This window comes from Anabrus simplex, chromosome 1 (genome assembly GCF_040414725.1).
Source record: "Anabrus simplex isolate iqAnaSimp1 chromosome 1, ASM4041472v1, whole genome shotgun sequence".
Lineage (NCBI taxonomy): Eukaryota > Metazoa > Arthropoda > Insecta > Orthoptera > Tettigoniidae > Anabrus > Anabrus simplex.
In genome coordinates, this window is record NC_090265.1 from 1,002,453,470 (window position 1) to 1,002,465,691 (window position 12,222).

Sequence of the window (12,222 nt, forward strand, 5' to 3'; positions counted from 1 at the left end):
AATACGCCAGCTCTTCTGGCCACAGATACAAGTTACAGTATGACTTTCGAACCAATATATCTCACTTATTAATAGACAGAATAATTACAAATAAATTCCCTTATCCAATGATTAAATAATATAATATGCGTGATAACCAATTATTACAGTCTAAATGATGAAAAACAGGATATAAAATCTAATGAATCGGCTCAATTAATAATAATAATAATAATAATAATAATAATAATAATAATAATAATAATATTTGCTGAATGAAATCTCTAACCCCGTTGTATGGTTTTGTATGGTTACAAGTTATCCTAAACTTTAATCGTGCCTACCTTAGTCTAAATGCCAAGGTCCAATAAAATATGTTTAGTGGTTCTTGCGTGATGTTGGAACAGTCATCCGTACTACAGTCCTGCATGAACGAGATACGGTAAGCATAGCCTGACTGCTCAGGCTACCCGCACTAATCATTACGTCCTAGCATACAGTATAAGCCATGGCCGAATCCTAGGTAATTGGTGCCTTGAGCAGGAATAGCTGCGAACAAAGATTTAAGATGAAACTGATGATAAAGGAATCGTGAGAAAAGTAATGGAAACTAAACCGAACTCTGGAAGACCATTTATTCGCTTTTGAATGTACACTTCAATTTTGGCTATAAATGTAGAATGTTTGAACCTTGGCAATTGCCCTATCGTAATCTTCTTGTGCATGCTTGCAATAGTCGTGAATCACTTCAATAAAGTAGGCCACAGTTCACTGCAAATGATTGCATTTGACTGTCCCATTCACTGACTGATTTAAATATTTCAATTTAAACTATATATTTTTGTGAAATAGCCTTCAGTTTCGGAGAACTACCCTTATATGGGGTAGTTACAATTTTATTTTTGTCATCCTTCGCAGCATTAACTCTACCAAATACCGCAAAAAACTGACCATGGCTGAAAAGTCACCGAGAGAAGTAAATACCTATCTTGTCAAACCTTTGACCCTGTGCTTTGTCAATGGTCATTGTGAAAGCAAGACGTGGAACTGCCTCACTTTGAATTTGAAAGGCAGGTTACTGTCATTAGCCACCAAACCAATTCTAGGTAGATAAATTACATGATTCTTGGAAGCAGCTGTAATGACTTCAAATTATATAATTTTGTCATACATCGCTCACTAGAACCATCATGCAGCAACAACTTATATTCTGGTGATAAGATGATTTCACGGAGCTATCTATCGGAGTAACATAGAAACATCTGCATAGACAACTTTCACAGAGCCGTCTATCGGGCTGGCATAGAAATATCAGCGTACACATCCGTCATACAACTATGCTGGAAACATCCACAATCGCGGTAATATTGGACACATTCTTTTTCACCCTTTCTTAACCACCATTCTTATGGGGGCAAGAACGTCGTCTTAAACAACACCCGGAGTGTCATTATTCATTGCAGTGACGCCAAAAATGACGAATTTCAAATTCGATTTAGTCGTTTTCAATTATTGTTATGTCACACCCCTCACCACCCTTGCCCCGAGGGTTGATTTAAATCTACACACCTGCCTCCCACTCCCATACGCAGGCTTGCTAGGGGTGTATTACCCACACAGTATTTTTCTTCATATAGTAAGTGATATGTGTAACAATTGTGGTTGAAATTATTCCATGCGTTCCAGAGCTATGTTGGAGCATACACGCACGTAAACATACATGCATGCATGCATGCATGCATGCTTGATCACAATGCTAGAGTCCTTACACACTCAGTATAACGAAGTTTTTGCTTTAGTAACAGAGAAAGAATTTGACTTCCAGATTACATGGCTATTATAATGAGCTTGTAGGAAGAATTGCGGATTTTCTGAAAGCATTTAAAGAGATCACAGATGAATTAGAAAGCGAATAAAAACCTGCAATCCAGTTAACGCTACTTTGGTTTCACAAGTTTCAACAGGTTTGTAGTGTCAATGACAATGCCAGAGATGTAAATTTAATTACCGGTACTTCAATTACAAGCACGGTTTGAAATGAGCAATTTAGCTTTACGTCACACCGACGGAGGTTTTATGGCGACGGTGGGATAGGAAATGGCTAGGTGTGGAAAGGAAACGACCATGGCTATACTTACGGTACAGCCCTAGCATTCTCATCGTGTGAAAATCGGAAGCCACGGAAATCCATTTTCAGGGCTACTGACTGTGGGGTTCGAACCCAATATCCCCCGATTGAAAGCTCACAGCCTCGCGGCCCTAACCGCGCGCGGACACTTGCTCGGTGTTTGATGATGATGATGATATGATAAGATATAGCCTAATAGATATCTAGAAGGTATCTCTCATAAACACAGACCGTGCGGAAGGTGTTAGTACTCTGCGCTACAGCAGCTGCATCAGCCCAACTTACGTCGCACTAGGCCGCCCTGCTTTAAGCGTGTATACAACCTTATATGAAATCTTACCTTCTAAAAGTTGCTGCAAGTGTCATCCTTCATAATGAGGGACTTCACAAACACCATTGGGATTTTCTCCACACCCATATCGAGAGGTATGACTGTTCACATGACCATTAAGATGAAACTAGGCCTCATCCGAAAACATCACAAGATGTCAGTCGAAGTAACGATCATTCAGTGTTGCAAGATAACACTCACAATCTATCAGTCTTGTGGCTTGATAAGCAGATTTTTAAACAAACGGCCCGTGTAAACGTGTACGGTTTGATGTGTAGCAGCTTTGTAGCTCTGTGTGCAGAAGAAACCGAAACGCCTACTTGTGCTAATTTTGTGAGTGATTTATTCGGTAACTGTTCAAGATTCGAACCAATGTCATCTACCCTTCCCTCTGTTAAAACTGTTCGTGTGCGCGCACGTTTTTTTTTTATTTAGCACTTAACCAGTAGTTTCAAATTTATTTACAATTACCGGGCGAGTTGGCCGTGCGCGTAGAGGCGCGCGGCTGTGAGCTTGCATCCGGGAGATAGTAGGTTCGAATCCCACTATCGGCAGCCCTGAAGATGGTTTTTCCGTGGTTTCCCATTTTCACACCAGGCTGTACCTAAATTAAGGCCACGTCCGCTTCCTTCCCACTCCTAGGCCTTTCCTATCCCATCGTCGCCATAAGACCTATTTGTGTCGGTGCGACGTAAAGCCCCTAGCAAAAAAATTACAATTACGTGAATCTGTGTTCATGAAGGTGGCATTTCACCAGGAAATTGCTGAACAAATGCATAGCGACCCCGACGAGCCGACTCTTACTTAAAATAAATGTTAATGTTATTTACTTTACGTCACACTGACTACATTTACAGTTTTGCGAGACGCTGAGGTGCCGGAATTTTTCCCCGCAGTTCTTTTACGTGCCAGGCTGACGTATTTGAGCACCTTCAGATACCAACGGACTGAGCCAGGATCGAACATGACTAGTTGGGGTCAGAAGGCGAGCGCCTCAGCCTGGCAAAATAAATTTTAACATACGAAAATGCGGTGTTGCAATGATAACTGCCTCACCATATTAACAGCTGAGATTCAGACTGGCTATTGATGCTAGGTCCAACATATTCACGCGCCTTACCGACAACTATGCACGTGCCTCCCGTAGAGCTGCTTAGGTCTGGGAGGATAGAAACGCCACTGGACGGTTTGGTTTTATAAGAGAAACCCTGTACTTACAGACAGGCCCTAAGCAATTTACAGGAGGAAGATAGGATTGAAAATCGAGCCCTGACCTTTTCATGTGAGTAGATCGTAATTACTTCCAAAAGTAAAATTGCCACCTTTGTGTGGCCCTCTCTCCGTGATCTCAATATGCTTGACAAAATTAAAAGCTGAACAGTGCGACTGATGTGGGCAAGTTATACAGGGACAACATTCAATTATTAACTTAATCATTTTTGTATTATTTGTCTTATAACTAATTTTTTTTTTTTTGCTATTTGCTTTACGTCGCACCGACACAGATATGTCTTACGGCGACGATGGGACAGGAAAGGCGTAGGAATTGGAAGGAAGCGGCCGTGGCCTTAATTAAGGTACAGCCCCAGCATTTGCCTGGTGTGAAAATGGGAAACCACGGAAAACCATCTTCAGGGCTGCCGACAGTTGGGCTCGAACCCACTATCTCCCGATTACTGGATACGGGCCGCACTTAAGCGACTGCAGCTATCGAGCTCGGTATATAACTAAACTGTAATATTATGATTCGTACAATATTTCTTCAGCGTTTCTATGTTACTTCCCTGTTTCATTTTCTTCTTTTTCAGCTTAATCCGTTTACCCTCCAGGAATGATTTCTTCCTCGGACTCAGCGAGGGATCCCACCTCTACATCCTTAAGGGCAGTGTCCTGGAACGTGAGACTTTGGGTCTTGGACACAACTCAGGAGGAGGACCTGTAAACCGCACAGGCGGCCTCACCTGCTATGCTGAACATGGGCCTGGTGAGGGAATGGCAAGATCGGAAGGGACAGACAAGGAAAAGGGAACCAAGTGGCCGTAGCCTTAAGTTAGGTACCATCCCGGAATTTTCCTGGAGGAGAAGTGGGAAACCCAGGAAAACCACTTCGAGGATGGCTGAGGTGGGAATCGATCGCCCCTCTGTACAGCTGAACTCCCGAGGCTGAGTGCACCCCGTTCCAGTCCTCGTACCACTTTTTGAAATGTTGTGGTAATAGGCAATCATGCTAACCACTACTCCACAGAGGCGGACTCAGTTTTATTTTTATTAATATCGAGTCTTCATGTGCGGTGTCATCGTCACCGTGAAAGAGGGACCGTTTCAATCTAGAAGTGTAACAGGTACCCGCGTTAGATGAAGTAGATCTGTATATTTTAATGCACTCCGGAGATGAAATAACTTCTTAAAGCGGTAGAGCAGACTTGAAAGGTATTCACCAAGTCTCGCTGCAGTTGCAAGACGTATACTGACTGACAGAGCAAATGCAACACCAAGAAGGAGTGGTCAGAACTTTATGCCAATTGCAGGGTAGACTGACGTCACTGAGGTATGCTCATGATGTGAAATGCGCCGCTGTGCTGCGCACGTAGCGAACGATAAATGGGACACGGCGTTGGCGAATGGCCCACTTCGTACCGTGATTTCTCAGCCGACAGTCATTGTAGAACGTGTTGTCGTGTGCCACAGGACACGTGTATAGCTAAGAATGCCAGGCCGCCGTCAACGGAGGCATTTCCAGCAGACAGACGACTTTACGAGGGGTATGGTGATCGGGCTGAGAAGGGCAGGTTGGTCGCTTCGTCAAATCGCAGCCGATACCCATAGGGATGTGTCCACGGTGCAGCGCCTGTGGAGAAGATGGTTGGCGCAGGGACATGTGGCACGTGCGAGGGGTCCAGGCGCAGCCCGAGTGACGTCAGCACGCGAGGATCGGCGCATCCGCCGCCAAGCGGTGGCAGCCCCGCACGCCACGTCAACCGCCATTCTTCAGCATGTGCAAGACACCCTGGCTGTTCCAATATCGACCAGAACAATTTCCCGTCGATTGGTTGAAGGAGGCCTGCACTCCCGGCGTCCGCTCAGAAGACTACCATTGACTCCACAGCATAGACGTGCCCGCCTGGCATGGTGCCGGGCTAGAGCGACTTGGATGAGGGAATGGCGGAACGTCGTGTTCTCCGATGAGTCACGCTTCTGTTCTGTCAGTGATAGTCACCGCAGACGAGTGTGGTGTCGGCGTGGAGAAAGGTCAAATCCGGCAGTAACTGTGGAGCGCCCTACCGCTAGACAACGCGGCATCATGGTTTGGGGCGCTATTGCGTATGATTCCACGTCACCTCTAGTGCGTATTCAAGGCACGTTAAATGCCCACCGCTACGTGCAGCATGTGCTGCGGCCGGTGGCACTCCCGTACCTTCAGGGGCTGCCCAATGCTCTGTTTCAGCAGGATAATGCCCGCCCACACACTGCTCGCATCTCCCAACAGGCTCTACGAGGTGTACAGATGCTTCCGTGGCCAGCGTACTCTCCGGATCTCTCAACAATCGAACACGTGTGGGATCTCATTGGACGCCGTTTGCAAACAAACTCTGCCCCAGCCTCGTACGGACGACCAACTGTGGCAAATGGTTGACAGAGAATGGAGAACCATCCCTCAGGACACCATGCGCACTCTTATTGACTCTGTACCTCGACGTATTTCTGCGTGCATCGCCGCTCGCGGTGGTCCTACATCCTACTGAGTCGATGCCGTGCTCATTGTGTAACCTGCATATCGGTTTGAAATAAACATCCATTATTCGTCCGTGCCGTCTCTGTTTTTTCCCCAACTTTCATCCCTTTCGAACCACTCCTTCTTGGTGTTGCATTTGCTCTGTCAGTCAGTGTATTTTATGTAGCCCACCAACAAGCGCACCCAGCAAACTGTGCTTCAGTAAAGCTGGCATGTTATTAACAAATATCTGCAGCAATTAAATCCAGACCACGTCTCTGATATACTGCTGGGCAGCAGTAATTATAAATCCTCATCACTTGCAAACAAGTGAATAGTGTGAACAGTTATGGCTGTGTTTCAGAAGCCTGCATAAAACCAAATGTTCTTTGAATGTTTTGTTAACGAAGACACCCGTTTCTCAGATTTTAGGGCTCCTGATTTTTAACGTGTAGGTACGTTGTTTTCGTTGACAGGCGGAATAAATACTCGTTTTGGAAATGATTCTCCTTTTTTCTGTTTTTGTACAGAAATATCAAATTATTTTTCCCGCTCTTTATTTATATGTAGTTAATTGTATAACAAAATCGGTTTTGGAAAAGTAGCTCTTGTGTCAAGAGAGAGAGAGAAAGAGCCGTTCGATTGTGCAGTGCGGTGAGGCGAACCCACACCGAAGACCGGCTTAGACCGTTTGCTACATGTCAGGACATCATATATGGAGCGAGCACGTGGCCTAGCTGAGGCAACTGGAGCCGGCTTTGCTTTTTCATGCAAGCCATGACCGGTCGGCAGAGAGTTTTGCAACAGTCGAATACCTTCCTACATACGTACATACTGACACGGAGCAATATGCTCTTGAGTTCAAGTTCAAAAGGTCTGCAACTTGAAAAAAGAAAAAACTGAAATTACCATAAGATATCAAAAGGACGAACAGCCGTTTGCGTTAAAGTAATATTTATATAGATTTACTTCCAATTTGTACTCCTCCTCCAAGTCTGTATCTATACAATTTATTAAGATACTCTACAGGTTCAGATAAAATCAGTCTCTACTATTCAGACTTCTAACATTCTACGCTCCGACTTACAGAGTGTCAGTTTTATTCATCTCTCTGATGATCACGACCTCTGATAAAGTCCCCGTCATGAAATTCGAATGGAAAATGTTTGAAAACCGGAGTATTTTACCTGTGACTATTATCAATGCAACGCATAATTCATGGAAACAAATCTCGAGTTATAGCGAGAGTTTCCCGTTCTTTTTATAGGATTATCAACATATCAAAGCTTACCACCCTTGCAAAGTCAGTGTGTTATTCCCGTCTTCCTATATACTGTACCTTGTGGTAAAGTGTGTCCATTCCTAGGAGCCCGTGAATGAATTATGTAACCAAGTCCTATCTGCTCCTGTGGGTTTGATATCAAATTTCTAACGTGTTTTATACAAAGAAGTATCTCTCCCCTTCTACCGCTTCTCCCACACTGTGGGATCGCGTGTGCGAAGTATGTCGTGCATGTAGATTTGGCCCTGTTTTACAGTCGAATGCCCTTCCTGATGCCAACTCTATATGGAGGGATGGAAACAATATTGCTTGTTTCTGTGGTGGTTCGTAGTGTAGTGTGTTGTCTGTGTATGACGAGGAGAGTGTTGGGAATAAACACCCAGTCCCGGTGGCAGAAGAATTAATCAGACGCGATTCAAATCCCGCTCTAGCCGGTAATCGAACCCGGAACTCTCTGAACCGAAGGCCTCAACGCTGACCATTTATCCAAAGAGTCGTACCACAAAGAAGTATATAATAATAATAATAATAATAATAATAAACTATGCCCATCTCCATGGGTAAATGGTTGGCGTGCTGAGCTTGGGTCACCGGGGTCCCGAGCTCGATTCACGGCAGGGTCTGGAATTTTAATCATAATTGGTTAATTCCACTGGCACGGGGGCTGCGTGCATGTGTCATCATCACTTCATCCTCATCACGACGCACAGGTCGCCTACGGGCATCAAATCAAAAGACCTGCATCTGGCGAACCGAACTTGTCCTCGGACACTCCTGGCACTAAAAGCCCTACGCCATTTCATTTTTCATTTCATAATAAACTATATAAAATCCCTATTCTGTTTGTCTTTCACAGAGGTATTGAGACAACAGACGTAGGTTGTTATCTCTCCTTTACAAGAGCAAACTTCTGACAACCACGAATTTTGTACTTTTCAGAGAAAACTACGTTTGGTTGAGTGAAGTGATTGTGCCATATTCGTCATGTTGATGAGCATATATTAACATGTTGGCATGAAGATGAACAACGTCCATCCTTGAAGAACGTTTGGAAGGTTGAAATTGGCGGAAGATATAGGTAAAAAAAAAAATACAGTCAAGATCACTTCAATGAAGACCATCATATTTGAACTCTTGAATCAAAATGCCTTCCTTCAGTGAAGTAAACGAATCATCTCCACCATTCTGGCGTATGCAACGGCACTAATCGCGAACTATAAGTACGAGATAGAACTTGTATAACTGCCAACTGTACAAGTAAGTGTGGAAGGGTATTTTGATTATTAATATGTCAAATGATGACTTTTTAAAGAGTTTTTAAAAATGGTTCAACGTAGCACTAACACTGACGCAAGGATGGGAAAAGACTAGGATTGGAAAGGAAGCGGTCATGGCCTTAATTATGGTACAGACCCGGCATTTGCCTGGTGTAAAAATCGGAAACCACAGAAAACCATCTTCAGGGCTGCCGACGGTGGAAATTGAACCCGTCGTTTCCCGAATGAAAACTCACAGATACGCACCCCTAACCACACGGCCAACTCCCTCGGTATTCATAGATACATTTTCATCTAAAATCATCATCATTTCCGTAGTCATCATATGGGGAAGTGTCTATATATCTAGGATTAAAGGATTCTCTACATCCTGTAGGTGAAGTACTTCTTGACAAGGCTTTTCGAAATAAATTGGCTTGTGGTCTCCAGAACGAGGCACTAACAAGAAGATAGCTGTCACAAGGCACTGCCATTAGTATTCGTGTTGTAGAGAAAAGTCAGGTTGTCAAACTTACTCGTAGTCTGGAGAAATGTCAGATATTAGTCGACCACTGATATTCCAAATCGTCCGGGAGCTCACAAAGTGTACGGTAATCACGGATCACAGAGGAGTCTGGCATATTTTATCGCTTACCAGGAAAACACTCCCCAGCTGCATTTTCTGTTCGAACTCGGTTGGTGCCAATCTCTCCTTTCTAAGTCTTTTTTAACAATATGCTTTACGTCGGACCGGTAGGGACAGGTTTTATGGCGACCATGTCTTTTGCACATTATTTTTGCCTGGTAAGAGAACGGAAGTCCGCCTCTGTGGTGTAGGGGTTAGCGTGATTAGCTGCCACCCCCGGAGGCCCAGGTTCGATTCCCGGCTCTGCCCCGAAATTTGAAAAGTGGTACGAGAGCTGGAACGGGGTCCACTCAGCCTCGGGAGGTCAACTGAGTAGAGGTGGGTTCGATTCCCCCCTCAGCCATCCTGGAAGTGGTTTTCCGTGGTTTCCCACTTCTCCTCCAGGCGAATGCCGGGATGGTACCTAACCTAAGGCCACGGCCGCTTCCTTCCCTCTTCCTTACCTATCCCTTCCAAACTTCCCATCCCTCCACAAGGCCCCTGTTCAGCATAGCAGGTGAGGCCGCCTGGACGAGGTACTGGTCATTCTGCCCAGTTGTATCCCCCTACCGAGAGTCTGAAGCTCCAGGACACTGCCCTTGAGGCGGTAGAGGTGGGATCCCTCGCTGAGTCCGAGGGAAATACCGAACCTGGAGGGTAAACAGATGATGATGATGATGATGAAGAGAATGAAAAACTACTGCAAACCATCTTCAAGTCTGCCGATATTGAAGTTCAAACCCACTGTCTCCCGAATGCAAGCTCACGGCTACGTGATTCATACCGTGTAACCAACTCGCTGGGTATTATTATTATTATTATGCTGCGTGAATGGTCCCTTTCGGAACACACAAAGCTTTATTTATGATTTCGTTTGTGGAGTATCCAGAATGCTTTCATCTGTTGACTAAAGATCCTCTTCCTTTCTTCCGTCCACTTGGTATCTGCTCTTTTTGGTACTTCATTCTCTGCAGTAACTTCCCACTTGCCATCTTTCTATATATATTTCGATTCCAGATTTCTTCAGATTGAATTTGTGCGTTCTTCAAAATATTCGATATCGTGAGTCACTGAGGTGTTGGAATATTGTCCTGAACAAGTTCATTTAGGTGGAGGAAGCACATGACACGGGGATTTCACGATTTAATCACCCTCAAATGTACTCAACATCACCCAAGATTGGGTTCGCCTGGCGTATTTGAGCGCTTATAAATTTAGGAGTACTCTGTACCTATGGATTCCAAGAACAAATCTGCTGATTGTGAGGTACGGATGATGCTCATAGAGCCGGCCATATTGCATTATTATTCTCTGGTCTGATGAGAAAAGCAATGGCCGTCTGTGTCGGTGCGACGTAAACCCACTAGCAAAGAAATGGCATACTACTGCAATCATTATTAAGCCTTATACGCTTGATTATAGCGCCGTCAACGGCTTTTTCGGTTTACTTAAGACCATACGGCTTCTGATGATGTGTTCTTAGGATCCAACCATCCTCCAAGCAGAAAGCTTAACAGACAGACAGACAGACAGACAGACAGACAGACAGACAGACAGACAGACAGACAGACAGACAGACAGACAGACAGACAGACAGACAGACAGACAGACAGACAGACAGACAGACAGACAGACAGACAGACAGACAGACAGACAGACAGACAGACAGACAGACAGACAGACCCCATTATGGTGTCCTCTGATGACAGACCAATGCGACCGAATGCAAGTGATGTAGAGTGAGCGGAAAATGAGAGACTGTGATATACGTGGAATTATTTTATTATTTAAGGATTTCTGTGAAACTTTCGGAAGTTTTACATTTTTTAGCAAAACCACCATATAGAGTGAATACTTGCTGGAAAGATGTAGTGTTTACAGTGTGCTATGTATTCTGGTATGGGCTGGAACAAAGTTGTTACTTTCATTGACCTGTCTCAGTCTCATCCTTGGCTTTGACAATATGAAAGTGAGCGAGGTATGACGATGCTAGTAATACCATTCCTTATGCAGCCAGTCACTGTTATGAATGGTGTGAAAATAGCGCATATAGGGTCGTTTGGTGCATGCACTTCAATGGGCTTGGCAGACTGATATGCAATAGCAACTGCTGGCTCGGTGAGGAAAGCAACGGGAAACTATCCCACTCTTCATTTCCCAAGTATGCATCTTCATGGACGCCTATTTTGTCTATAATAGCCTTTGGTGGAGCTGTGGTGGATCAAACCAGCCTTCGGGCTGAATACCCAATATACAACATACACGTATGCATGATGGGACGCCGCTGTGGTGGGAATATGCAGTGAAGAAGTACATTTTTACCGTTCTAGTTAATTTAGTAACACGAGTCTCTTTCTTCTTCATCATCATCATCATCATCTGTTTACCCTCCAGGTTCGGTTTTTCCCTCGGACTGAGCGAGGGATCCCACCTCTACTGCCTCAAGGGCAGTGTCCTGGAGCTTGAGACTGTTGGTCGGGGGATACAACTGGGGAGTATGACCAGTACCTCGCCCAGGCGGCCTCACCTGCTATGCTGAACAGGGGCCTTGTGGAGGGATGGGAAGATTGGAAGGGATAGGCAAGGAAGAGAGAAGGAAGCGGCCGTGGCCTTAAGTTAGGTACCATCCCGGCATTCGCCTGGAGGAGAAGTGGGAAACCACGGAAAACCACTTCCATGATGGCTGAGGTGGGAATCGAACCCACCTCTACTCAGTTGACCTCCCGAGGCTGAGTGGACCCCGTTCCAGCCCTCGTACCACTTTTCAAATTTTCGTGGCAGAGCCGGGAATCGAACCCGGGCCTACGGGGGTGGCAGCTAATCACGCTAACCACTACACCACAGAGGCGGACCTCTTTCTTCTTAACAGTCATTATGCTGGGATTCGATGTCATTACTTTCAGGATTAA